Source organism: Dipteris shenzhenensis, chromosome 13 (genome assembly GCF_047967505.1).
Source record: "Dipteris shenzhenensis isolate YYH24624 ecotype China chromosome 13, Dip_SZ_1.0, whole genome shotgun sequence".
Lineage (NCBI taxonomy): Eukaryota > Viridiplantae > Streptophyta > Polypodiopsida > Gleicheniales > Dipteridaceae > Dipteris > Dipteris shenzhenensis.
The window spans coordinates 9276042-9302832 of record NC_141608.1 but is presented as its reverse complement, the minus strand read 5'-3'; positions in this window follow the sequence as shown (position 1 = coordinate 9302832).

The window sequence follows — 26791 nt, the reverse complement described above, 5'->3', positions numbered from 1 at the left end:
AAGAAGCAGGCAATCATCGATGAATTGAAAAGACAATATCCTAACCCTCCAAATTGGGAGTTCAATTCGGATTACATGAAAGAACGCATGGGAGTCCTCTTGAAGCATCGTAGGTCAACCTTGCGTACTTCCATCGCAAAGGGGAAGGCTAAACCTAGTTGGGCAGACAAAGCTGATTGGAAGTTTTTCAAGCAGTACAGGGACCATCTCGAATAGCTCGAGGGTCAGAGGAGGGCTACGAGGAGATGGATGGACTCTGTAGGGACTTCACACTTTGGTGCAAGTGGATGGTTGGCATTCGAGGCAACCGTGGTAAGTCTACTTCTCCTCATTTAATGTATTGTTCTATTTGTTTTACTACATATTGCATGCACTTTATCTAACTCTCATGAATTGGGCCCACAGCAAGCTGTGATGGGTCGCCTTCCTACAGACACGGAGATGAGATGCATGTTTTGCATAGGAACAAAGCCATGGTTTATTGAGCAAGAGGCGTTGGGAGCGACGGTCAATTGGGCTGAGGTGGCTGCTCGCACGGTATAAGTCTACTCCTACTTGTAATCTCACTTTTTAAATTGTTTTATTCTTTAAGTTCCAATCTAATTTCCAATCAATATGGTTTCACTCTTAGAATCAAAGTCGAACGTCCCATCAGCGGAGGTGAGTGGTGATGATGAGGGATTAGGCTGACATGGCTTTGAAAAGGGCTAGGGATCACGTGCAGCTCACGACTGCTAGGGATCAGGTGCAGCTCACGAGGGCCAGGGATTAGGCCAACGCGATGAGGATGAGGACGAGGACAAGGATGATGATTCCAATAAGCAGTAATAGTAGTAGTATTAGTAGTAGTGTGCATATACTTCACCATGTATATGCTTTTGTATATCAGCTTGTTTGAGCGATTTAATTGTATCACCATTTTCGAAAGGGTAATTTTGTAACAAACAATGTTGTATATCTTCGACATGTATATGCTTCTCTCGCTCAGTTCATTTGAGCTATTTTGTATCACCCTTTCTACAAGGAAAATTTTGTAACAAAAAACATTCTTTTGTAATTACTAAATAAAAAACATTAGTGGGGCGAAATAGGGCTTGCTGTGGCCTTGTTTAGCCCCACTAATGTTTTTTTAAAGCTTCTGTTAATCATCGCTATATAGTGATGTTTACCAGTGTCGCTATATAGCGACACTTATATAGCGATCGTTCTTTTCCGATGCTTATAGCAACGTAAATATTGACCTTTGCACTTGTCAAAAAAAACTTTTTAGTGTAAAAAATCTCGGTATTTTCGTCGAAAAAGGACCTACGCCTTGCAGTGATGGACAAAAACATGGAAATATGGCTTCTTAACAATACAAATAGTACCCATTGGGAATGATACTCTACATGAGACTTAAAGAAGGTTAGTTTAAGGTTACTACAAATTATCATGGACAGTGGGTCCTATTTTGCATGCTTAGAAGTCCACCGAGGCATTTTTTTGTATGCCCATGCATGATGCATGGGAAAAATGATGTTCTTAACCATGCTAATAGTACCAATGGGCATGAGACTTTGCAAGACCTTTAAAGTAGGTGAGTATAAGTCATGTGCAAAGTATCATGGCCATTGGGCTTCATTTTCATGGCTAGAAGGCCATTGATGAATTTTTTTTATACATGCATGCATGGTGCATGGTTGGCCAAAACATGAAAATATGGCTTTGTAACCACACAAATTGTACTTCATTACAAGGCATAGGCCCTTTTTCGATGAAAATATCGATGTTTTTAACACTTTTTTTAAAAAAAACGAGCGCTAAGGTCATTATTTACATCATTATAAGCATCAAAAAAGAATGATCGCTATATAGTGACGCTAATAAACGTCGCTATATAGCAACACTGGTAAACGTCGCTATATAGCGACGATTAACAAAACTTTAAAAAAAACATTAGTGGGGCTAAACAGGGCCACATCAAGCCCTGTTTTTCCCCACTAATGTTTTTTTTTAGTAATTACAAAAAAAAGTTTTTTATTACAAAATTTCCCTTGCAAAAAGGGTGATACAAAATTGCTCGAATGAACTGATCAAGTGATAGAAGCATATACATGTCGAAAATATACAACATTGTTTGTTACAAAATTACCCTTTTGAAAAGGGTGATACAAAATCGCTCAAACGAGCCGATATACAAAAGGATATACATGGTGAAGTATATGCAAACTACTACGACTACGACTACTAGTACTACTCATTTGAATCATCATCGTCCTTGTCCTCATCTTGCTGGCCTGATCCTTGGCCCTTGTGAGCTGCACCTGATCCTTGGTCCTCGTGAGCTGTTCCTAATCACTGTCCCTCGTCACTGCTCACCTCCGGTGATGGGATGCTTGAGCTTTGACTCTAAGAGTGAAACCATATTAATTGGAAATTAGATTGGAACTTAAAGAATAAAACAATTTAAAAAGTGAGATTACAAGTAGGAGTAGACTTATACTGTGTGATCAGCCACCATAGCCCAATCGACCGTCGCTCAAATTACCTGCTGCTCAATAAACCACGACTTTGTTCCTATGCAAAACCTGCATTGCATCCCTACATCTGTAGGAAGGCAACCCATCGCAGCTTGCTGTGGACCCAATTTATGAGAGTTAGATAAAGTGCATGTAATATGTAGTAAAACAAATAGAACAATACATTAAATGAGAAGAAGTAGACTACCACGATTGCCTCAAATGCCAACCATCCACCTGTACCAAAGTACGAAGTACGTACGATGTCCAACCGTCTCCATGCAGCCCTCCTTTGACCCTCGAACATTTCGCGATGGTCCCTGTTCTGCTTCTTGAAAAACTTCCAATCAGCTTTGTCTACCCAACTGGGTTTAGCCCTCCCCTTTGCGATGGAAGTATGCAAGGTTGATCTATGATGCTTCAAGACCAAACCCATGGACTCTTGCATGTAATTCTCATTGAACTCCCAATTTGGGGGGTTAGGGTATTTTTCTTTCAATTGATTGATTATCGCTTGCTTCTTTTGGTCATCTTGATACCGCCAATCAGTAGCAATGCCGCTCTTGAAGTGGTGGCTTATCAACTTCCTCATGGTGGCCATCACTACTTTGCCCTTTTTATCTTCTATTATCTCTCTAGCAGCCGTGATTTGATAGGATAGGTCCTCTACTAGGTAAGGAGGACTCATGGTAGTGGCAGAGTCAGAGCGAGTGGTGTTTCTACGAGCACTTCTAGAGCGAGGAGTAGCAGTGGGAGTAGGAGAGGGCAAGAGACTTGATTGGTACTAGGTCTCAGGACCAAGTGGAGACCTATAGGGATGTGAGTGTGCTGGCTCGTCTATATCTCCTGAGTCAGCACAACATAAGTGACCCCTCCTACTCTTCCTTCGCTTACGATGGGCATGCCCAGGTGATGACCTGTCACTCGAAGGGGCGTGGGTCATCTGTGCCACAAACTCATCGGGACTCCCGACAAAGCCATGGGATGCTAGCAAAGGACTTCCCCGAAGGGTAGTCGCAGTGCTACGTCTAAGAGGAGTCACAGGGGTAGGCCCATGATGTGTAGGCCAAGGGTAGTCACAAGGGTAGGCCAAGGGTAGTCGCAGGGGTAGGCCCTGACATGTCACCTGAGGGGAATCAAAGTCCTCTGGAGAATAGAGATCATGATGTCTCCTCCTACGAGGGTTTCCATACTCATCGGACGTGCGACGTGATCCCATGTCTAACGTAGACATAAACACGAAAATAAAAAACAAAAAACAAGAGAATACATTAAGAAAGCATATGATAATATATTGACAAAGAATAAGAAAATACATTGAGAAATCATATGCTTATGCTTATGCATAACCATATGAGCATATGCTCATGCATAAGCATAAGCATAGGCATAGGCATAGGAATAGGCATATGCTTATGAAAAGAAGAGAAAAAGAGAGGAAAAAAGAAGAGAAATAAAGGAGAAGGAGAAGGACATGCATAAGCATAGGCATAGGCATAGGCATATGCTTATGAAAAGAAGAGAAAAAAATAGGAAAAAAGAAGAGAAAGAAAGGAGAAGGATATGCATAGGCATATGCTTATGAAAAGAAGAGAAAAAGAGAGGAAAAAAGAAGAGAAAGAAAGAGAAGGATATGCATAGGCATATGCTTATGAAAAGAAGAGAAAAAGTGAGGAAAAAAGAAGAGAAGGAAAGGAGAAGGAGAAGGAGAAGGAGAAGGAGGACATGCATAGGCATAGGCATAGGCATAAGAGAAGGAGACATATTCTCATGCATAAGCATAAGCATAAGAGAAGGAAGAGGGCAAAACAGCATAAGCATAAGAGATACGGAAAGAAAGCATATGCTTATGCTTATGCATAGGCATATGACCATAAAAGAAAAAGAGAGAAAGCTTAAGCATAGACAAATACACATACTTATCAAAAGAGATCGAAAGAGGGGAAAGAGGGGGAGAAAGAGAGAGGAAAAGAGGAACAGAGGAGAAGGAGACATATGCTCATGCATAAGCATAAGCATAAGAGAAAGAAGAGCGAAAAAGAGCATAAGCATAAGAGATACGGAAAGAAAAAGAGAGAAAGCTTCAGCATAGGCAAATACATATGCTTATGAAAAGAGATCAAAAGAGGGGAAAGAGGGGGAGAAAGAGAGGAAAAAAGGAGAAGGAGACATATGCTCATGCATAAGCATAAGCATAAGAGAAGGAAGAGGGAAAAAGAGCATAAGAATAAGAGAAAAGGAAAGAAAGGATATGCTTATTCTTATGCATGAGCATATGAGCATAAAAGAAAAAGAGAGAAAGCTTAAGCATAGGAAAAGACATATGCTTATGAAAAGAGATTGAGAGGAGGGAAAGAGAGGGGGAAAGAGAGAGGAAAAGAGATTGAAAGAGGGGATGAAAGAGGGAAAAAAGAAGAGGGAAAAAGAGCATAAACATAAAAGAAGGAAGAGGGGAAAAGAGATTAAAAGAAGGGGAAAAGAAGAGAAGGAAAGGAGGAAGAGGGGAAAAAGAGATTGAAAGAGGGGATAAAGAAAAGGGAAAAAGAAGAGAAGGAAGAGAGGAAGAGAGGGAAATAAGAGGGAATAGGGGAAGAGAGGGTTGCTACGCACACCACTGCAGCTAGCGCTTAAGGCACTAGTTGCAGGCCAATGAAAATAACAAAAATAACAAAAGGAAAAAAGAGGAAGGACTTTCTTACTTGGAATAGTCCCGCTTGGTGTGTTGTGGACTGGCCCTACAAAAGAGAGGAAACATACCATTTTTCAAATAACTAGTTAGAGGAAGGAGGAGTTTAGAGAAGCAACTTCTCAAAGGGATTGGATTGAGGAGACAAGCATAAGCCTACAAACGAGGAGAAAGCATAAGCCTAAAAACAAGGAGAAAGAGGAGGAAGAGAAATACCAAAAAGAGAAGAGGTGAGTCTTCTTTCGTTCACAAAATCTCGTTTTTTGCCTTTAACCCTTGAAAATCAAACATGAAAACTAGCACATAGCCTCAGCAATACAAGGAGAAACATGCTTCATCAACACTCACAAAATGAAATCTCACAAAAAACGAACCTACATTGCTTAAAGAGACTCACCTTTTTGAAAAACTTCTTTTCACACAAGCAAAGAGGGAGAAGGGTGGAGAGGGAGCACAAGTGTTAGGAGAGGGGCTGAGTAGTGGTGAGGAGTGGAGAATAGGGAGGAGGAAAGTGAGGTCATCGAATATAAGGTGGGAGGAGAGATTTTTGCTTTTCCCGCAATAGAGATGCTAAAGAAAGCATCACACAGGATTTTGGGTTTAAGCCCCCAGCATCGCTATATAGCGATGCTTATATCCAAAAAGCATCACTATATAGCGACGAAACAGGGCAAAAGTCACTATATAGCGATGGAATAGGCCAAAAAGTTGCTATATAGCGACGGAACAAACCAAAAAGTCGCTATATAGCGACAGTTCAGGGAACTTATTATTAGAAGAGAGAAAAGAAGCTCATGGGTGGCTATTTCTTGGATCTTAATAGATTTCCTTGCAACTCATGTTGTGATTTTGGAAGTGTGCATATGGAAGGGATGAGTGGAAGCTTGTCAGATGATGCGCCAATGCCCGACAGCATAGAGTGGCTTATGGAGAGGTTGTATTATCATTGCACTCATTGCAAGCGAGAAGTACGACATCAATGTTGTATTATCATGCGCCACTTGCGGATGTATGGGGAGGAGCCCGAAACCGTACTCACCGTTGGTGTTGCATGTGGTGATGGATTATCGGTAAGTCAATGCTATTTGAGTTCGTGGTTAATATTGGATACCATTATGACATGAAACCTTGAGACAAGATCATATATTTACATGAAATCTTGAAACAGGATGAGGGTGGTGACGAGGGTGTGCATATACCTTCACACTTTGAGCGAGACTATAGTCTCCCCGATGATGGCGAGAGTATGGTGGACATGATGGATTCTATTTTTAGGGGCACTACATCACATGTACACATGATGTCAGAGTCCGAGGTCAAAATGTGAGAGTTGCAATCAACACAATTGTATGAGGGTGCTAGGATGTCTAAACTACGTGCTTGTCTCTCAATCTTGAATCTGCAAGCAAAGTATGGGTGTCCACTGATGACACATTGAGGATTACTGCAGATTGTGCAGCTTGGAGGCACATAGGCAATCAATGGCCGGACTTTGCGAGGGAGCCACGCAACTTACATCTTGGGCTCACCATGGATGGAGTGAATCATTTCGGGTTACGCTCGACATGGCCCATAGTCTTGGTGAGTTAAAATATCCCACCATGGCTAACAATAAAGAAGGGACACCTCATGCTTTTACTACTTGTGCCAGGGAAGTATAAGGCCAAAAATATGGACGTGTACATGGCACCTTCGATAGAGGAGTTATAGATCTTATGGAGAGGAGTGCGGGTCTTTGATATTTCCAGAGCTCCTAGACATACCAATGATACTTTGGTCAGGGGTATCTTGATATGGACCATGCATGACTACCCAGGATATGGAGAGTGCACAGGTACGTGGTTGTGTCTTATACATATATAATATAGGATTATGCTTTTATGACTCTCTTTCGCATGCATGTCTTATACTAATACATTCATGCACGTGTGCAGGACTTGTTACAAGTGGGTATCATGCTTGTCCTGTTTGTGGACCAGGTTTGAAATCGCTTGCACAATACTCCAAACATATGAGGAAAAATGTTTATGAAGGTCATGCTCGATACCTTCCGCTCAACCAAATCGCAAGTGGAGGTCAGCTTGATCCACCACCATCATATTTGAGGGCAAGTGAATGGATTCAAGCTTGGAGGGCGAATGGAGAGGAACCTCCTCCTAGTATGAAGAGACTATCGATCTTTCACAAGCTTCCTTATTAGGGTCAATTGCAAATCAATCATCTCTTGGATCCCATGCATATCTTCAAGAATGTGCGGGCTACTATTTGGGCACACCTGGTTGGTTCCAAAGACTCGAGAGGAGTGCGAGAAGACTTGAGTGCTATGAATAGGATGTCTCGTTTGTGACCCCGTGCATGATTTGGGAAAAGTTATCCTCTCGAAAGCAACATGGATCCTCTCTATGAGAGAGGAGGTAGTAGTCAAGGCAAACATTGCCTCTTTTCAAACACCCACAGGGTATATGCATTGCTTGGAAAGGAGCATTTTCAAAGGACAATAAGCTTAGTGGGCTTAAGTCCCATGATTGGCACAAGGTCTTATAGGTATTCTAAGCTGTAGGATTAGTGTACCGATAATCGTGATGCATTAGCATAATTATGATTATGTTATATTGTTGACATTACTTCTTTGTTGCTTTGATAGTTCATCCTCCCAATTGAAATAAAAGGGTACTTACAAGAAGATGTTAGAAATGCTATATTCTAGACCAGTGGTATTGTGAGGTATGCTTACTATCAAATCGCATTGATCGCATTTTCTTCAATTTAAGCTGAATAATCTATAGATTGATTATGAATATATCTTACATGGGCATGTGAAATAGGTGGATATGTCAAAAAGAGATCTCGATATCGAGCATCGAGAAGGCTAGGGTGGAATCCATCGAAGCCGTATGTTTGCTTGAGAAGCACTTTCCCTCGAGCATTATGACAACTCAAGTGCACTTACTTGTGCACAAAGTTGATGAGGTGGCCATTGCAGGTACCATTCATAGTTGGTGGATGTTTTTTCTTGAGCGATTTATAAAAACTTTGAAGGGATTTGTAAGACAAAGAGCAAGACCAGAAGCAAGCATGGAAGAGGGATGGCTTGTGCAAGAGTCATGAGTATATATCACGGAGTTTCTTGCGTCCACAGATCTCGATATGCCGCAAGCTTGGGTTAACAAGGATGATGATCGCATTGTTGGTGAGGTTCCCCAAGGAAAAGGGATTGAAAGAAAGATGAGCGAAGAGCAATTGGAGGAATTCAATAAGTTTTGTATCCTCAATAGAAAGGAGATGCAGAAGTGGATTGAGAGATATGAACCAGCCAAATCAGAAAGAATAAATGCAAGGATGAGATTCAGAGTAATGTATATGCGATCACAACCATATCCATGGGATCTAGCTCTTCTCCCCACTCACATGTCACTTGATTGGCTACAACTGGCTCTACGTAAAGCCAAACACGATGGAGAGACAATCAATGAGCACGAGCGAGAGTTATCATCTGGATGTATGATGCATGTAAGTTTCTTACCTCTTGACGGGCTCTTGACGTAATTAAGTAATTATTTGTGGCAATATATGCTATAAAATGGATGCATCTTCATTGTTTTAATGATGCTCTTTTACAGTACAAAAAGTATAGTGCATTATGGTCATATGGACAACATTTTTGCATGGAATGCATCGATTCAAAGAGAGTCACGTATGATTGTGGAGTCATGGCTAACTTCACACAAGATAGCCGAACAAGTGCTTCAGATACCAATCTTCTCTCCTCACAGTTGGATTATTGTGGAACCATACGCGAAATCTATGAAGTTAATTTCAGACGATTTATTATTTTAATTCTTGATGTAAAATGGTTTAGAACTATTTACAACGGTCCCCATGTGACAGTGAGAAAAGACAGTAGCGGTTTCTTTGTAATAGACTCCACCAAACTTTGGACCGATGAAAGTGATACTTTTGTTCTTCTTGAGCACTGTGAGCAAGTGCATACTAATGATTTAATTAATCAAAGCTTTAGTTTTTAAAGATCCATTGATCAATACATGTACTTAAGCATAATTTCATATATATAATTGATGGCATTTGGCACCCATCTTCAATATAGGTGGTTTTTCATCCGGATCATTCTGATCCAAGATGGTGGTACGTGATCCAAGTTGCACCACAAAGTAAGCAAATTTTTGAAGATAGAGATGTGGATATGGAGATGCCACTACCAATGCCGGATCCAATTGATCCAGATGAATCTAGTGAAGAAGATGAAGATCACAATATGAGCCAAGAGGAAGATGCACATAATGACATCGTATGGGAGGAAGATGGAGATCATGATATTGAGAAAGAAGACGACAATCATCAAGAATCACCACACTTTATTGAAGAAGATGATCAAGTACTCTTAGGTGAATGTACGATTCTAGAGTACGATGATGATATAGGAGATCAACTTGGTATAGAGTTAGAGATAGACTTGTTTGGCGCATTAGATTTGGCTACAACTTGGTATAGAGTTAGAGATAGACTTGTTTGGCGCATTATTGATAGCTCCTAACTTATGCATAACATTCTATATACCGACCTTGCTCATGCATCCCCTAGCATACTCCCATTCTTCCATTGTGATATGCATCCCCTCATATTTCTCTGCTTTCTCCATTTCGTCAAGTAGCCAATCCACATGAATATCCTTTGGAAGTGCTCTTAGATACTGAGGGTATGGCACACGAGGTCTGTGGTGTGTACAAAAGAGGGCCCTTTCTTCTTGTCTTCTTGCCTTTGCATCCTCGTATCTTGTCACCCATCTTTTCATCACATCACTATTAAGCACGCAATAGAGGTTGATACTATTATGCAACTCCATGTCTATTACTTTGTTGCATCCTTTCCCTTGAGGCACAATAGAGGTCATCCTTAGGTCTTCATCATCTCTCCATAGTTGTGGGAGAGAGCTATCCACATCAACAAGAAACTCAGAAATATATACAAGTTACTCTTGTACCAACCAATCATCGGCCATGCTACCTTCGGGTCTTGCATTTTGTCTCACAAAGCCCTTCAAGATCTTCATGAAGTGCTCGAGGAAGAACAACCATCGTGCATGTATAGTACTGCATATAGCAATGTCATCCACCAAATGCACTATAAGATGTAGTTGGCTTGTGAGAATAGAACGTGGAAATGTCTCCTCCACTAAACAAACCACCTCCACTGACATAACTCGAGCATTCTCAAGCGTGGTGGGATATATTTCCTTTGAGCTCACATACCTAGAAATGAAAAAGTACACCATATTAGCAATATGAACACCTTGCATGGAGCATTGATACGCATCATATTTTGTATCATGTAAAGTACCTCAAAAGCTCCCCCATCTTGTAAATACAATGTTTCACGTCCTTCGATGCACTACGAGAAACGCTAGTAGGTAGTATGAACTGAACCCACGAGGAGGTGGTTGATTAGTTGCTTATAATTATTCACTCACAAATTTGAAAGGAAAAAGATATTATGCACGTGAAATACTTACTTGGAGCATCTTGTGCCAATCATGAGATTTCAAGCCATATAATTGCTCTACACATCTTTTCTTGCTCTTTGTAAAGGCTCCCTTCAAACACCTCATGCATCCAGTGGGAGTACGAATTGTAGTAATAGCGCGCTTCACCACCGCCATCTCTAGCTTTGATAACCTCCATGGTGCACGAGGTAAAAAAACACGACCATTTGGTCTCTCTTGTGGCCAAGCTTCACGCATCCTCCCTATGGTACGTAGATCCTCCCTTATTCCTACAGAATCTCGTGTCCCATTCAAATGCTCCCAAATGGTAGATGCCACATTCTTGAAGATATGCATGGGATCAAGTAGGTGATCTTGAGGTGGGACCAATATGGTAAATGATAAAAGATGGAGTATCTAAACAAAAGCTGGTGTTAGCGGGCAATCTTTATTTCTAGTTAATATAGCACGTAATAGTTACAAACCCTTACCAGCTCATGCCAAGTGGTGGAGGAGTCTTGGAACTGTCCCAAATTCTCATCCAATCTCCCGCAGTGAGTGACTGTGGGAGGACTTCATTCCAAGGGGCAACATATCTAGGATGATCAAGTGGGAGAAATCGATGGTGATTCTCATAGATGACCTTATTCAATGCGTCTACCCGTGAGGCAACTAGCGAAGGACCACAAACAGGACATGCATGGTAACCCGATGTAGTGAGACCTGAACAATAGATGCAATTAAGAGTTGAAGGTGGGTTCAAGGTGCCACATCGGTTGCCTACTCATAATTAAAAGTGAAATGCTTACCTGAACACTCACCATAGCCTGGGAAGTCATGTATCGTCCACATCAAGACTGCTTTGCAGTTGAAGTCTCGTGATGAGGGAGGCATGCTCACATGATGCACCTCGATACCTCTCCAAAGTATCTCTAGCTTGTGAGTCTTTTCAGCAACTTAAGGAGGCCATGAGTAAGGGCCCAATATTGAAGCCCCTTGATTGGGATCTCAAGACTTTTATGTAAATCCAAGTGTATCTTTGCATTCAGTTGGTGCTATATTGCTACAAAAAGGAGAGGCAGGTAGAATGCAACCCATCTATTATGCCAGCCGACAGCTTACAGAGGTGGAAACAAGGTATCAAGAAATAGAGCAGCAAGCTCTCTCTTTGGTGTTTTTAGCCAGAAATATTTCGCTCCTATTTATTACCTCGACCTTTTTTCTTCCTTACCTCTCAGTCTGTAATAGCATATCTAGATCGCATGCCTAATCCCGGGGGGAGATTTGCAAAATGGTTGTCAAAGCTTCAAGAGTTCTCTTTCTCTTTTGTTACTGAAAATACCACTAGGTCCACTATGGCAGATTTGCTCATAGGACGGGATGATCTAGGAGAAGAAAGGAAATGTAAGGAGAACATTAAAGATGAAAGAGATACACCACCAACAGCTTTTGTTTTGTATTTTGATGGGGCTTTTAGTCCTTCATGCCAACAAGGAGCCGGGGGTATAGTCTTGATGAATTTTGAAGGTCAAGAGGTGTGGGCCAAAGGACAAGAGCTTCCAGGTATCACAACTAACAATTCAGCTGAGTATAATGCTTTGATTCTTGGTTTGGAGGGTTGTATTCAAAGTCAAGTTAAAGAGTTGGAAGTAAGAGGAGATTATCAGCTTATTATAAAGCAAATGCAAGGGCATTATAAGACAAGAAGTCCTCATTTGAAGGAGCTTAATCAAAAGGCTATGGCACTATGTAGTCAATATGATTTTTGCAAGTTTGTTCATATAAACAGGAAAGAAAATCAAAGGGCAGATGTGCTGGCCACTCAAGCCATTGTAGTACAAGACCAGGGGGTGGTTTCTTTGGTAGACACTGGATGGCTAGAACTGCAAGATGTTTAGCAATATGTGGAAGAAGGCATGTTTCCTCGAGGGTTAACTCTACAACAGAAGCAGCAATTGGTTACTTTTGCCCACGCCTTCATAAGGATGTATATGAATGTCACCAATGGAACCTATCAGCTTGATGATGTTGATGGCATGGTGATACCCAGACACACCAATGAGTATCGCCTTAAATTCTTCTATGATCGACCTGTAAGAAAACAATACAACCTCTGTGCTCAACAGATAACAGGATCTTGTACGCAAGAGAGAAAACAGATAGTATGGAGAATCAAAAATTTGATTACTGTAGAACTGATACAATAGATGGCACTGCCTCCCAACTGTGTGCTCCTGTGAGAGAAGCTTTGATGGCATGCTAGAAATAGTAGAGGACGGAGGCTGGATGCTAAGGAATCAAGGTTGTTGTAGCCAGTGATGAAATGGGCTTCACAGGCTTGCTCTTATATAGCCAACACCAATCGTAGTCGGTTAGACCCAATTTGGTGACCGACCCAGTCCACCCAAAACGGCCAACTGTCGGTCCCGAAATAGAACACCAACCACATGATAGAACGGATATGCAAACTAGAGCCATCCAGGATCATCTGGGGCTCCAAATGGGCCCTGCAACGCGAGAGTGGTCTGTGAAGATAGTGGGAGAGAGGGAAGGAGTCTCACTTGCGGCTTTCTCACATGAACAATTGGGGGAATACACACAAAGGTGGAGGCTGAAAACAGTTTTCCTCTTCTTAGTTGTGAAAGCCAAAAGAACTCTAGTACAAAGAAATAGAAGAACCCTATATGTGGGTCTCAAACCAAACTCAACTAACTAAGGTGGCATACTAACTGAGCCACAAACTAGTGTAGATAAGGATAGCTATCATCCAGCTATTATTCATGGGCGGTGTACCAATCGCATCTCCAGCTAACAAGTCGGTGACATAAATGCACAACAGTCACCCTGGCATATCGCGAGTGGAGATCGATATCTCAACACTCCCCCTCGAGCTCAATCCCAAATCCTGCACACCAAGCAGGTCTCTGAACTTGCATAGCTTCTCTGCACCCAATGCTTTCGTTAATATGTCAGCTACCTGATCCTCTGTGCTGACATAAACTAGATCAATAAGACCTAGTAAAACCTTCTCCCGCACATAGTGATAATGCACCTCAATGTGCTTTGTTCTGGCATGAAAGACTGGGTTCTTTGCCAAATGTATACTACTCATGTTGTCACAATAAATGACAACCGGCCCATCTGTAGACTGATGCATATCATAAAGTAGCTTATGCAACCAAGCTACCTCACATGCAGCCATTGCTGCACCCCTGTACTCAGCCTCTGTGCTCGACAAGGCAACTGTAGGCTGTTTCTTGCTGCTCCAAGTGACTGTAGCACTCCCAAAAGAGAACACATATCCACTGGTAGATCGCCTATCAGAAATACTACCAGCCCAATCAGCATCAGTGTATCCATGCAACTGTATCTGAACCCCAGCCTCATAAAATAGTCCATACTGCAACGTGGACTTCACATACCTGAGTATGCGTCTAGCCGCATCCAAATGCGGTTTCCTTGGAGCCTGCATAAACTGACTTACCAACCCAACAGCATAGCTCAAATCTGGCCTGGTAATAGTCATGTAAATCAAACTTCCTACTATGCGTCTGTACATAGTAGGGTCTTCCAGAAGCTCACCTGCGTCTGCGCTCAGCTTCACATTCTGCTCCAAAGGAACTGAAATAGGCTTACAGCCTGTCATCCCATATTTGGACAGCATGTCCAGTCCATACTGCCTCTGCAAGAGCTGTATATCCCACTTGGTGATCTAATCACCTCAATGCCCAAGAAATAACGCAGCTCTCCCAAATCCTTCATCTCAAACTTCTGCCTCAATAGCATTTTCACATGAAGGATATCTTCATCACTATCACCTGTGATGATCAAATCATCAACATAAATGACCAGCAGCATAATCCCTTTCTCTGTTTTTCTCACATAGAGTGAGAAATCTGCCTTGGAAATCTGAAAGCCAATAGTGACAAGATACTGTCCTATCTTGTCAAACCATGCTCTAGGTGCTTGCTTCAAGCCATACAAGGCTTTCTTCAACCTGCAAACAAACTCAGGATGAGTAGCATGAACATAACCTGCTGGCTGCTCCATAAAGACCTCTTATTGCGAATCACCATGCAAGAAGTCATTCTTTACATCCATCTGATGTAAAGACCATCCCTTTGATGCAGCCATAGCAATGGCTGATCTTACGGTTGCCATCCTTGCAACCGGGCTGAAAGTTTCTTCATAATCAATGCCATATGTCTGTGCATACCCCTTGACAACTTATCTTGCCTTGTATCTATTCACAGAACCATCTGCATTGTGCTTGATCTTATAAACCCACTTACAACCAATTGCATTCTTGCCTTTAGGCAAAGGCACCAATTCCCATGTAGCATTAGCATCCAAGGCATCCATTTCTTCATCCATGGCTTTCTCCCATTTTTCATTTCCCATGGCTTGCTCAAAAGAAGTGGGTTCTGGTTCCTGTATCACTTTGACCATATAGGCATAGTGAATGGCTGTAAATCCATCATATTTCAGCCTATCCACAAGATACCTAACCCTGGTAGACCTGCGCAAAATAGGCTCACTTCCAGGTGCTCTCAAAACATCCCTGGTCTTCCTTACTCCAGGTGTAACAACAGAAGGAATACCCAACTCATCATCAATGCTCTGTTCTGAGCCACTGGATTCACCATCCACACAAGAGTGACCTGCATTCACATCAAACATGGGCTGATCTACCTTCTCTTTTCCTTTTCGTGATACCTGCGTACCACTCTCTGCATTGATTTGAGGGGATTCTCCTGATCTCAATCTGCCTGTCCATGGCGAAGTATGTGAACCACTGGTAGAGGACACTCCAGGTCCACTGATATTTTGTGATTGCTGCTGTGCATTCTGTGCAGCATTACCATTTTGTGCATCTACATCAATCAGCACATTTACTGGTTTATACCAGCTGCTCATCTCATCAAAAACAACATCTCTGCTCACTGTGAACTTACGTGTAGAAGGGTTATAGCATCTATACCCTTTCTGCTGCAGAGAATAACCAATAAAGACGCACTTCTCAGCTTTTGGATCCAACTTGGACCTCAACTCATCTGGCACATGGACATAGGCAATGCAACCAAAAATCTTCAAATGAGAAATATCTGGTTTCCTACCAGTATACATCTCCTCTAGCGTCATGCCATGTATTGCTGTAGTGGGAGTCCTGTTCATTATATAGACTGCTGTAGCAACTGCTTCAGCCCAATAATAATCTGGTAGATCTTTTTCATTTAGCATAGCCCGAGATACCTCTCCAATATGCCTGTTTTTTCTTTCTGCAATTCCATTTTGCTGTGGGGTATGACTGCATGAACATTGCTGCTTTATATCATGCTCCTGCAAGAACCTTCCAAACTCATTTGAGAGGTACTCTCCCCCTCCATCTGACCTTAGGCATTTTATTTGCAGGCCTGTTTCTTTTTCAACCATAGCTTTGAAAGCTTTGAAGTGCCCAAACACTTCACTTTTCTTTTTCATAAAATACACCCACAGTTTTCTGCTGAAGTCATCAATAAATGTGACAAAATAGTGACATCCTCCAATAGATGTAGCTTTTGTAGTCCACACATCAGAGTGGATTAATTCCAATGGCTTTTTACTCTCTTGAACATGCCTAGGAAAAGGTTTCCTTGCCTGTTTCCCAAATTGACAGGCTTCACAAACCTTGTGCATTTTTGCAACCTTGAATTTAGGTAATCCTGCAACAATATTTTGGGCTTGCATTGATTTAAGTCGCTGTATATTAACATGACCAATGCGTTTGTGCCAGATATCAATATCTGCAACTACACCGGTCCCATGTGCAAACATTGCTGCACTCAATTCAGGCATGTCTGCATCCAACGTAAACATCATGCCCTTCTTCTTTCCTTTTGCTATCAAGCAACCATTATTTTTCATATCCTCAACAAAGCATCCATGAGGATTAAATCTGACCTGCAACCCCTGCTCAACCATCTGACCAACAAAAACCAGGTTCTTGGTGTTTCGGGACATGAAATACATCAGACAAGTATTTCTTTTTCCCATCCTGCATAGACAAAGGAATTTTGCCAATCTGCACAATAGGATGTGCAGTATCATCACCAGTCTCCACAAATCCTGGCTTTTCCATTTTCCTTGCATCTTGCATCTCTTGCATCCATTCTGCATGACCTGTCATGTGGTTTGATGCACCTGAGTCAACATACCACACATCATTTTGTTCTTCTGCACTTGTCACAGAATTGGTCATATGCTGCACCATAAATAGATGCTCATTTCTGTCATCACCCTGCCTACTAGAAGATGCATAATTGCCTTGCTGCAATTTTCCATTCATAATGTCATTCTGCTTTTTGTAGCAGTCCTTAGCCATATGACCCATTTTGCCACAATAGTAGCATTCAACATTGCTGTTTGCATTTTGGCTTCTCTGCCTCTAGAGTTACCACGTCCTCCTGCATAGGACTGGTTTTCTTGCGTTTGCTGCATATTCTGATTTCTACCACGGCCTGCAGATCGGCTTCCTCTACCTCTGCCTCTACCTCTGCCAGCATTTGAGTAGAAGACAGTTTCTTTTGAAGTTCCTGCTGAAGAAGATGCACCACCATTTCTCTGCTCTTCAGAAATTAGAAGAGCAATCAGCTCCTCAAAATCAGGAAATTTTTTACGGACGGCAATGGATGTCCGGAACTGTGCATAATCCTTTCCTAGACCATTCAAGGTCACAGAAACCAAATAATCATCATCCACTGGCGACCCAATGGAAGCAAGTGCATCTGGAATTTTCTTCACTTTCATGTGGTAGTCATTTATGCTCAAATTTTCTCTCTGCACATTGTGCAACTCCTGTTTGAGTTGCATTTTCCTGGCTTGCGTATTTGTGTTGTACATTTTTGCCAAAGTATCCCATGCCTCCTTTGGCGTACTTGCATCCTGAATATGCACAATCATGGAGTCCGAAATACTGATAGATAGCCAGTACATAACTTTCCTGGCTCTCTCATGCCATCCTTTGAATGCCTGCATTTCCTGTTGACTGGGAACATTAGGAAGAACAGGTTCTTCTTCATTTCATGTAATGAACTCCCAATAGCCTTTTCCCATCAAGAAGTTCGTCATTCTAAACTTCCATGCCTGGAAGTTGTTCTTGTCAAGCTTTTCAGTGACAATCTGTGAAAGAGAATCAGATGCCATTACAGAACACTGCAAAATATTCTGTCACTGCAAAAAACACAGCTTTTGCCTCACACGGGCAGATCTGCAAAACTGACGAAAGTGGTATTTCACCACACAGTCACTTCCTAGTGACGATTTTGCATCAACAGGAAACAGGCATCAATCTGCAACTCCCAATATCTCTACACACAGGCATACGATGCAATTTTTGCGGCACCTTTCCACCGACTAGCCGCGCAGTGGTCGCACGACCACAGCAAAAAACAGGGCCTTTTTCTGAGTGCCTGCGAAGAACTTCCGCCTTCAAAACGGGCCCCGAAATGGCCTCAAATCAGAAAAATAAAGTCACACCGTGAAGGGCGTCTCAATCTGAAACAGTGCACTCCTGCACTTCTGGCTGTGCTACCTGCAGAGATTTGCTCCCAAACTCGAAATAGGAAAGCAACACTGGTCCTCTTACCAGGACACCACGAACTTGGCTTGCTTTCTTGAGCTCCTTACCACGAACAAGGCTCTGATACCATGTGAAGATAGTGGGAGAGAGGGAAGGAGTCTCACTTGCGGCTTTCTCACATGAACAATTAGGGGAATACACACAAAGGTGGAGGCTGAAAACAGTTTTCCTCTTCTTAGTTGTGAAAGCCAAAAGAACTCTAGTACAAAGAAATAGAAGAACCCTATATGTGGGTCTCAAACCAAACTCAACTAACTAAGGTGGCATACTAACTGATCCACGAACTAGTGTAGATAAGGATAGCTATCATCCAGCTATTATTCGTGGGCGGTGTACCAACCACATCTCCAGCTAACAAGTCAGTGACATAAATGCACAACAGTCACCCTGGCATATCGCGAGTGGAGCTCGATATCTCAACATGGTCTGCCTCAGAAAATGCTCCATCTACCCTCAGTGCGATCAGTCATGAGATGCCTTCCCGCACTTACATGTAGCCTAGTTGGTAGTGTGCCAACTCCGTCTAGTCATCAGGCCACACATGGCTCCCATCTGGTGTCCAAACCTATCGGATAACCAAGCTACTAAACTACCTTCTCCTCATATGGGGGGCTTATAAGTAGAGTTAGCTGATTCTTGTGTAGTTACATGAGAGTGGAGCATTGATATCTAACAGCCCCCCTCAATGTCCACTCGCAAGTGAACTTACTTTTTCGGCCCAATGCCAAGTTGATGAAGATGCCTCTCCAGCAAGTCTCTTCCAAGAGCCTTCGTGAAGATGTCCGCAGCATTCTCTGTAGTCGGACAGTACACCAAGTCGACCTCTCCATGCCATGATGAGCTCGTGTACAAAGTGATATTGAATCTCAATGTGTTTTGTGCGAGCGTGGAACATAGGGTTCTTTGCAATCACCATGCAACTCTGATTGTCACATGATAACTATGTAGGCTTGTTCTGCACTGTACCCATGTCCCCTAAAATCCTCCTCAACCACGCTGCCTCACATGAAGCAAAGCATGCTAATTTGTACTCAGCCTCGGTAAAAGAAAGAGCAACTATGGGTTGCTTCTTGCTGACCCATGACACAGCTCCAGATCTAAGTGAGAAACAATATCCCGTCACGGATCTCCTATTGTCCACGTCTCCTGCCCAATCCGAGTCACAAAATCTGGTCAAGATGTTGCCCTTGGTATAGGTGATGCCATAGATGTATTTCGGCACCTACATCTCTGCCCTCCAATGGTTCTCCCGGGGCTTATTGGAAAACCTACTTAGTACACCAGTCGCAAAGATGATGTCCGGCCACATGTTGCACAAGTAAATCAAGCTGCCCACAAGCCTTCTGTACTTCACTTCGTCCACTAGTGGTGATGAATCCTCGTTTGAGAGCTTCACGTCAACCTCCATAGGGGTACCAACTGTCTTGCACTCAGCCATGCCAAATGCCTTCAGTATCTCTCCAGCATACTTTAGCTGTGAAATGAAGATCTATGCCAAACTACAATCCCCAAACAGAAATGCATCAGTTCGAGTCATTTCAAACTCTCTTCCTAGCAAATGCTTTGTCTGCGAGATCTTCTCTTCATGGTTCCCTGCTATGACAAGATCGTCCACATAAAGGACCACGATCATACACTTGCCTCCTTCTCTAAAGATATACAAATTTGCATCAGATGGGCTCCTCCTGAACCTGTTTTGCAAAAAGTAGGCATCAATCTGCTGGTACCATGCTCGTGGGGCCTGTTTCAGCCCGTAAAGTGCCTTCTTCAGTTTATAGGATTTACCTTCTGAACCAGGGATCACAAAACCTGGTGGTTGTTCCATGTATACCTCCTCCTTGAGATCTCCCTTTAGAAAGGTGGATTTTACATCCATCTGAAGCACAGGCCAACTTCCTTGGGCAGCTAAAACCAAAACACTGTGAATTGTGGTTAGTCAAGTTGTGGGAGCAAAAGTATCCTGATAATCAAAACCATGTACCTGTGCGAATCCTTTTTGCCACAAGCCTAGCCTTGTACTTATCCAACGTGCTATCGGACTTGTAGTTGGTCTTGTACACCCACTTGTTGCCGATTACCTTGCATTTTGGTGGTCGATCCACAAGGTCCCAAGTGTTGTTCTTCATTATGGAGCCATACTCTGACTGCATAGCCTCCATCCACCTATCATCACCCTGTGCCTCTTCAAGACACTTGGGTTCATTAGCATGGATCACCTCTGTCATTAAAGCATAGTTGACCAAGTGTTCATGTGCCGCTCCACACCCCATTGGAAAGAAACTCCTTTTCTTGTCAACAAGTTCATGGGATGCACACTCTTTGTGAAATCATCACAAAAGCGTTGATAATACTTGCTCTCTCCTAGAATTCTGTGAACACCAGTGACACTCTTAGGACTTAGCAATGCCATGATTGCTTGAACCTTGTCACGATCCATTTATAGGCCTTCTTTAGACACAATATGCCCCAACAAGTCTACTTTTGTTTGAGCCAAATGACACTTTCTAGGACTTAAACACCCTTTTGCTTCATCAATCCTAGCTAAGGCCATCTTTAACTTCTCCATGTGATCTATGCGCCGAGAATAAATGCAAAAATCATCCAAAAAGACCCTTATGAACTTTCCCAAGTAAGGCTCAAGGACTTGACTCATGAACCTTTGAAATGTAGCTGGTGCATTGGTCAACCCAAAAGACATCATTTTGCAAGCAAAAGCTCCCCAAGGTGTGACAAATGATGTTTTCTTTTGATCTTCCTCTGGAATACAAATTTGAAAGTACCCAAAATACCCATCACATACAGAATACATCTCATGCTCTGCTACTTGGTCTAGTATTTCATCTTGGAATGGCAAAGGAAAATGATCCCTCTTAGTGCACGCATTCAAAGGATGAAAGTCCACACAAACCCGCCACTTATTTCCTTTCTTTGGTGTGGCAACTATAGGAGATATCCATTTTGAATCATCAACAGGAAAGATGAATCCTGCCTCAAGTAGTTGTGTTACCTCTTTCTTTAGTGCGTCAACTTGGATCACTCCCAATCACCTTAAGCATTGCACAATTGGCTTGCTTTCTGGCTTCAACTCAATCTTGTGCTCCACAAGAGAGACTGGTTGAACCTGTGAATAGCTTGTTGCAAAGAGACATGAAAAATCATCTAACATATCCAAGTACTGGAGCTTCTCACTACCTGATAGAGAATCATCAAGAAGCTCTTCATTGCGTTGGCGTCGTTTTTAGTGTGCTCCACATCCTCCACATGAAGTGTCTCTATAGGATCTTCTTGCACCACCACCTTGTTCCCTCCTGGCTCATCCTGATCAACACCAAGAGAAAGACCAAAGGCCACTCCTTTCACCTCACCCTCTGAGCTGGACTCCTCGGAGCTACACCCTGTCTCTTCTTCTTCATCGGTTAAGTCAAAACTTGAACTCTCTGATGTTGAAGATCCCCCTTGACAACTTCCTTTTTGTGGCTTGTGATGTTGTAGCGCACCTTCTTATCATTTCCCTGCAAAATCAATTCTCCAGTATCCCACTTTTGAACAGCCTTCACCTTGCATAGCCAAGGCCTTCCCAAAATCAATGGATAGGCACGTGCATCTAGCTTGGTAGGGATCACCTGAAAAGTAGTCGGCACAAAAATTCCACATACATCCACTTATAGATTCTTCACAACTCCCAAGGTCTTAACCCTAGTGTTGTTAGCCAATTTGATGCGATAAGGAGAGGTAGTACTAGAGTATTTTAAATCAGCATCTATCATGGTCTTCACTCATGACATTAATCAATGCACCTCCATCAATGTACACATTAGAAATCACTTGACCATCAATGATCGCATCAACCACAGGTACATCATCACCAACATCTATATCTACCTTTTGAACAATAGGGATGGAACTTTTCTTCTTTTTCTTCTTTGACACTCTTGTGCTTGCTAGCTTTCCCCATTCTTTCCGTAGTTTTGGAGACAAAGCAAGTAATTGACCAAAGGTGATATGAGCTTCCTTTTCTTTAAGGTTGGACAACAAGTCATAGCTTCCAATGCCTTGTCCTAAAGGAAAGTATGACTTGCTAATTCTCCTCCTAGATGCCTTCTTTTTCTTAGTACGGTGTTCCTCTTCTTAATGTTCCTCATCTACTTCTTCCTTGCTTTCTTATTCTTTTGCTTTACCACGCCCCCATTTAGCCATCATTACCTCTCTTTCCTCATCCCCTGAAGAAGCTTCTAACAAGAATACTTGTTTTTCTTCTTTCTTTCTCAATCTAGGACACTCGAGGTGATAGTGACCTTTTTCATTACATTCATAGCAAGTGACCCCACTCTTATCTCGTGGCCTATCTTCCCTCTTTGGTGCTCTAGGTTATTGTGCATTAACCAAATGCAATTTCAAATCAGCAAACTCTGTCATCAATTGGGAGATATTGTATGATCTAACTCAGAGGACTTTGGTACTTGAGGAGTGCCCATTACCTCCACCTTAGAAGTTGAAGCTGTTGAAGACACAAAAGAGGATTTGATCTTTAGAGAAGCTTCTTTCTTGGTTGCAATGCAAAGTGCCTCCATGTATGTTGTTGGATCTTTACTCATTACTTTTGAGCGAAGACGAGGCTCCAAAGCCATTACAAATTTGCTCATCTTTAAGTGCTCCATCTCTGAGAGACTTTGATGGGCCGATGATGTAGATGCCATAGCTCGCAAAGCTGCCCTTTCATACTTTGTGTTGAGAGTTCACGCTCAACATCATGTGATCATGTATGCATAGCACCATCACGTGATCATATGTGCATAGCACTAACCTTATAGAGTGCTATAAAGGAAATGGTTAGATCCCCTAACCCTAACCCTAAAAGGGTTTGTATATATTCTATTTTTTCAACTAAATCTAGTGTACAGTTAGTCATTTGTGGTGTGCTCTCTAGCTGTGCCCTCTCTCCTCATCTCCACTCTTCTCCTCTCCCCTCTTCATATTTTATCATGGTATCAGAGCTTCCTTGTCTTCCGCTGAGACATTGAGTTTCTTGAGATTATGAGAGAGTGTGATAGTTTGAGAGATTGAGAGATCGAGTTTTCTCTTCTGTGAGAGAAAAATTCCGTTGAGTGATAGAGAATTTCCGTCGATTCATTTGAAAGAATTTCTGTTCATTGGTTTATTCATTTCGAGAGAGAGATTTCTTCCTCTTCCGTTGAGAGAACTTCACTTTCATTCCAAGAGAGATCACTTTCTTCTTGAAAGAAATCATTTTGAGAGATTTCCGCCCATTCATTATGAGAGAGAGAGAGAGAGAGAGATTCATTGAGAAATAGGAAGAGACAGCATCTGCATTAGCCTTGACAATTCTGAGAGAGAGGTCTCATATCTCGTTCTTTGGAGCTTCCATATCTAAGCTAAGCCTCTCCAACAAGTCTCCTTCGACGGCCGGCAGCCCCTCTCCAACAAGTCTCCTTCGACGGCCGGCAGCCCCTGTAAGCCACATCCAAGGCTTCTCTGTATCACCCAAGGACTCTGCAGCTCACAGCGTACCCAAGCCAGACGAGGCTTGATGAAGGAGATCACCATCTCCAAGGCGGCTCACAAAGAGAGCTCATACAACGACGACCAATGCCTCCATAGCAGTACAACTTGAGGACCTAGCGGCCGCCTCAGCCTCAATGAAGTGACTCCTCCACGAAATCCATCTGCTTGACAACCTGATCAAATTGCAGCAGTAGCTGCCAGCTCCAACAACGAGCTTCTCCATCGAACAATAGCTTTTCCACAAGGCCCGCTCACAGTCGCCAGACGGCTCCTTCAACATCAACGACCCTTAGCGACTCTCTGACAACATCTCCTGGCTGCTCTCGACTTTCGCCTCCAGCATGTAATAAACGGCGTCAGCACGGGATACCAACAACGCTCCGCCTCCTGTAGTGTACTCCATCGACCTCTAGGCTCGACCTCGTTGCGTAGCCAGCCAAGCGACTCCCTCACCGGCTACTCCAACGTGAGCTCCAACCGCCCAACTGCAGCCAAGCTCCTAACGGTGGCTTATCAGCGGCGGTTACACAGAGCTCCACACAGCCTCACAGGATTCAACGCATCTTCCGACCTCCAACACGGGCAACGGCCATCCCTACGTAAGCTCCTCTACAGCCCACCCGACGCGCATCGGCCTCCCAAAACTACAACGACCGCTCGACCTTCAAGCTTCTACCAGCGAAGCTTCACGACATCCGCCGTCGCCAACGACTCCCTCTGCACGACATCGACGAAAATCCGCAGGTGGACGGAATCTTCCTAGATTCCATCAGAATCTCAAAAGATTCCGATCGCTCTCCTAGCGCCACATGGTAGCGAGGGAGGATATCTTATCCTCAACCTCACCACATTGAGGTGTGGTCAGCCAAGTGACACATGGCAATCCTATCTACCATGTCATCAGCACCACGTAAGCAGGCCACGTCATCCTGCCACATCACTTGCCATGTCATCAGTGCCACATCACCAGGCCACATCACCAGGCCACGTCATTAGTGCCACATCACCAAGCCACATCATCAATGCCATGTCACCAAGCCACATCATCAATGCCATGTCACCAGGCCATGTCATCAAGCCACATCATCAGTGCCACCTCATCACTACCACCTCAGCAGTCCAGTCAGCACTGACCCTCTGTAGGCACAGTCCCTTGCCAGGCACACTATGCACACACTGCATGTGCACACTCCTGCCACCTCAGCACAGAGCTTCACTGGCACACCTCTTGCTAAGCACAGTGCCACATCATCACTGCATGTGACTCACAATGACACATCATCATTGAGCACCATTTGCACTCCTTTTGCCCCTCCACCTAGATCAAGTCGTATCTCTTGATCCAAGAAGAATTTGAGGGTGCTCCAAAAAGGAAAGTCGCTCGGTTTTTCGTGCTCTACGTGCTCATTACATCACGTGCACATTTCGGCGCAAGTTACACTCACATTTGAGCCTCGCCGACAAAACCACTTCCTTCACGCACATTTGCCTCTACATCGACGCATCTGACCCAACACTTAAAAAGAACAAAAGAAAAGGAATTATTTGCTGCTCTTTCATCGATCGACGGTTGGTTTAGATCTAGATCAGAGTAGACTAGATCGCCATAGAGGGGATGCTTTGAATTCCCCAAGTTGCCAATCTAAGCCATGCCCGAAATTCCCGACTAGTACCTACTCGGAGTCAGTCCATATGCTCACATCCGATTTCACATCATTACATTACCTGAAACCTTACGTTCATCAGTTCAGTGAGCAGACTTCAGAGTTCAGAGGCATTGCAGCTTGATTCAGTGGGCAGAGAGCACTTGATTTCACACACACATGCCACCATTGTAAAGCCTATTTGGCTATCTCACGGCATCGTGCACATCATTTTTAGCCTTGTAAAGCCTCTTGGCTATTCCCGGCATCATTGCCACAAGCCTTGTAACACACATCAGATCTTATATACTGCAATTCTATCTTCACCGACGGTCCAGAGATTTCACTTGGCATCTTCAGTGTATTTGCAGTTGATTCATACAGAGTTTTTCAGGACACTTTTGAGTACATTGTTTGCACCATGTCGACTAGCAACCTCAATCTGGAGGCATCTGCTAAGTTAGACAACTCCAATTACAGTACATGGAAATACCGAATGGAGACCATTCTTGTGCTTCAGGACAAATGGGAGTATGTCGATGGATCTATACCTACACCATTGGCCGATCCAGCCACCAGTAGCTCTACTCCATCTGTTGTCACAGTACCAGCAACGGGATCTACATCGGGATCTACATCTACACAAACAGTTTTCGCACCAATAGCAGATCTTTCCATTGCCCGAGCTCAAGCAGAATGGGATAAGAAAGACAAGTATGCCTATCACCTGATCAAGCAGAATGTGCAAGATGTCATGCTAGGATAGCTCAACACAGTCAAGACATCAAAAGAAGCATGGGATATGTTCGCAGCTCTCTACGAGTCCAAGAAAACATCCAGGATTCTCACCCTGAGAAACCAAATCAACCAGAGTTTCTGCAATAGCAATGAAACCGGTCATGCTTCTGTACTCTGCATCAAAGACTACAACAATCAACTTGCAGCAGCAAGAGAGACTATGAATCCCGCAGAAATGGTTCAAGTAATCCTGAATGGACTAGGAGAAGGATAGGAGAATCTAGTCCAGAGTATTGCCATCCAACGGCAAATTCCAACACTGGAAGAACTTCAGTCAGTTCTACTTGGTGAAGAACTCAGGACTCAGGCCATTCAAGCACGTCAAGGTCATTCTAATGATCAGGCATTCACAGCTTCAGACAGAAGCAGAGGCAAAGGCAGAAACAGAGGAAGATCATATTAGAAAAGTGGTCATCATCAACAAAATTAAAGTCAGAATCAGCATCAGCATCAGCATCATCCTCAGCAACATCAAAATCAGCAAAGAGGAAATCATTCCAACCGAGGAAGATTCCAAGGACGAGGGAA